The following is a 2,781-nucleotide window of genomic DNA, read 5'->3' on the forward strand; positions in this document are numbered from 1 at the left end:
AAGCTGCATGGACAGCTGTACCTGTACACGCCAACCAAGCTCTGTTTGACCCAGTGCCCAGGCGTATCAAGGCCGTTATTACGGTCAGAGGTAGTTGTTCTGGGTACTGATTTCTCAGGATCTGTGCACCCAAATTGCGTGAAAATGTAATCACATGTCAGTTCTAGTATAATATATTTGTCCAGCGAATACCCGTTTATCTTTGAAGTATGGTATCGTGTTGAAGCTGCATGGACAGCTGTACCTGTACACGCCAACCAAGCTCTGTTTGACCCAGTGCCCAGGCGTATCAAGGCCGTTATTACGGTCAGAGGTAGTTGTTCTGGGTACTGATTTCTCAGGATCTGTGCACCCAAATTGCGTGAAAATGTAATCACATGTCAGTTCTAGTATAATATATTTGTCCAGTGAATACCCGTTTATCATCTGCATTTGTTCTTGATGTAGCAACTTTAATAGCCAGTAGTGTATTAGCAACCACGTTCTGCCTTTTATAATGTCCAGGGGACCATCGCAAATTGCAATGACTTCAGCGTAATTATTGTCTTTCAATAAAAGTGTCATTTTGTTCGTCTCATAGCGTATACTTTCAGTCACGTTCTGCACTATACTGTAACAGTTCTTTGTAGGTTCGGTTAAAGTTTCGCCGTACTTTGTTACGTGGTAATAACACATTATGCAAGAATTACTTTCGTCGTTAAGTTTTACACACCAGAGCATATCGATGAAAAATATTGCACACAACTATTGGCTCATTTGAGTAGAAGATGTATAAATTAATTAAAGTAAAACAATATCTGTACCTTATTGTTTACGGTAGGCAATGCGCGTTGCTTTTAGTACTATGCGCAGGGTGAATTTGCTAAATGGGGACAAACTTCGAGAGTGGATCCCTGAGAAGATAAGGAGAAAGAATGGTCACATATGGTCATATGTATGTATGGCTGAAAATGCGTTACACAGGAGATAAGCGACTTGAATTTTAAAGAAAAATGTCATTACGGGTAATACATGAGGTCAACCACTCTAATATGATATAAGAAAAAAAATTAATTATATTAAATGCATTTCAGTTTTTTTTTTTTTTTTTTTTCAATTTGGCGCCGGTGGCGACACGTACAACGTGCTGACATGAGGAAAGTTTCCTGTCGATTTCTCATACACAAACAGCAGTTGACCGACGTTGCCTGGTGAAACGTTGTTGTGATACCTCGTGTAAGGAGGAGAAATGCGTACCATCGCGTTTCCGACTTTGATAAACGTAGGATTGTAGCCTACCGTGATTGCGGTTTATCACATCGCGACATTGCTGCTCGCGTTGGTCGAGATCCAATGACTGTTACCAGATATGGAATCGGTGGGTTCAGGAGGGTAATACTGAACGCCGAGCTGGGTCCCAACGGCCTCGTATCACTAACAGTTGGGATGGCATGCATCTTATCCGCATGGCTGTAACGGATCGGGCAGCCGCGTCTCGATCACTAAGTTTGCAAGACAACAACCATATGCACGAACAGTTCGACGACGTTTGCAGCAGCATCGACTATCAGCTCGGAGACCATGGCTGCGGTTACCCTTGACGCTGCATCACAGACAGGAGCGCCTGCGATGGTGTACTCAACGACGAACCTGGGTGCACGAATGACAAAACGTAATTTTTTCGGATGAATCCAGGTTCTGTTTACAGCATCAGGATGGTCGCATCCGTGTTTGGTGACATCGCGGTTAACGCACATTGGAAGCGTGTATTCGTCATCGACATACTGGCGTATCACCCGGCGTGATGGTATGGGATGCGATTGGTTACACGTCTCGGTCACCTCTTGTTCGCATTGACTGCGCTTTGAACAGTGGACGTTACATTTCAGATGTGTTACGACCCGTGGCTCTAACCTTCATTCGATCCCTGCGATACCCTACATTTCAGCAGGATAATGCACGACCGCTTGTTTCAGGTCCTGTACGGGCCTTTCTGCATACAGAAAATATTCGACTGCTGCCCTGGCTAGCACATTCTCCAGATCTCTCACCAATTGAAAACGTCTGGTCAGTAGTGACCGAGCAACTGGCTCGTCACAATACGCCAGTAACTATTCTTGATGAACTGTGGTATCGTGTTGAAGCTGCATGGGTGGCTGTACCTGTACACGCCCTCCAAGCTCTGTTTGACTCAATGCCCAGGCGTATCAAGGCCGTTATTACGGCCAGAGGTGGTTGTTCTGGGTACTGATTTCTCAGGATCTATGCACCCAAATTGCGTGAAAATGTAATCACATGTCAGTTCTAGTATATTTGTCCAATGGATACCCGTTTATCATCTGCATTTCTTCTTGGTGTAGCATTTTTAATGGCCAGTAGTGTATCAGTACGTCCATCATACTATGTGTTAACGACAGCAGTGTCAGATCCACATGAAAATGGTATTTTTATCAATTGAAGCAGCATTTTATTAATAACATGCTATTGGGTACTGAACAGTGCATAAGCGATATTGTTTCCACACTTCATTGAGCATTTATAATAAATGTTTACTCAGACGTGTGATTCTCCTCTCAGATGGGAGTGAATACACTTGTGGACATGCATGATCCAGAGAGAAGAAAATAACGGAGAAATTTTCACCAATGTGAAATGGGGGACTGTGCCAGGAACACAAAAAGATTTATTATGTCAATTGCACAAGAAGGTCTCTAACGACAAGTTGATCGTTGCCTCACTACAGTCTTACCCGCCACCAAAATCAGTAAGCCACTCTTGAAAACACAAGTAGCTGAAAAATTT

Source organism: Schistocerca serialis, chromosome 1, assembly GCF_023864345.2.
Source record: "Schistocerca serialis cubense isolate TAMUIC-IGC-003099 chromosome 1, iqSchSeri2.2, whole genome shotgun sequence".
Lineage (NCBI taxonomy): Eukaryota > Metazoa > Arthropoda > Insecta > Orthoptera > Acrididae > Schistocerca > Schistocerca serialis.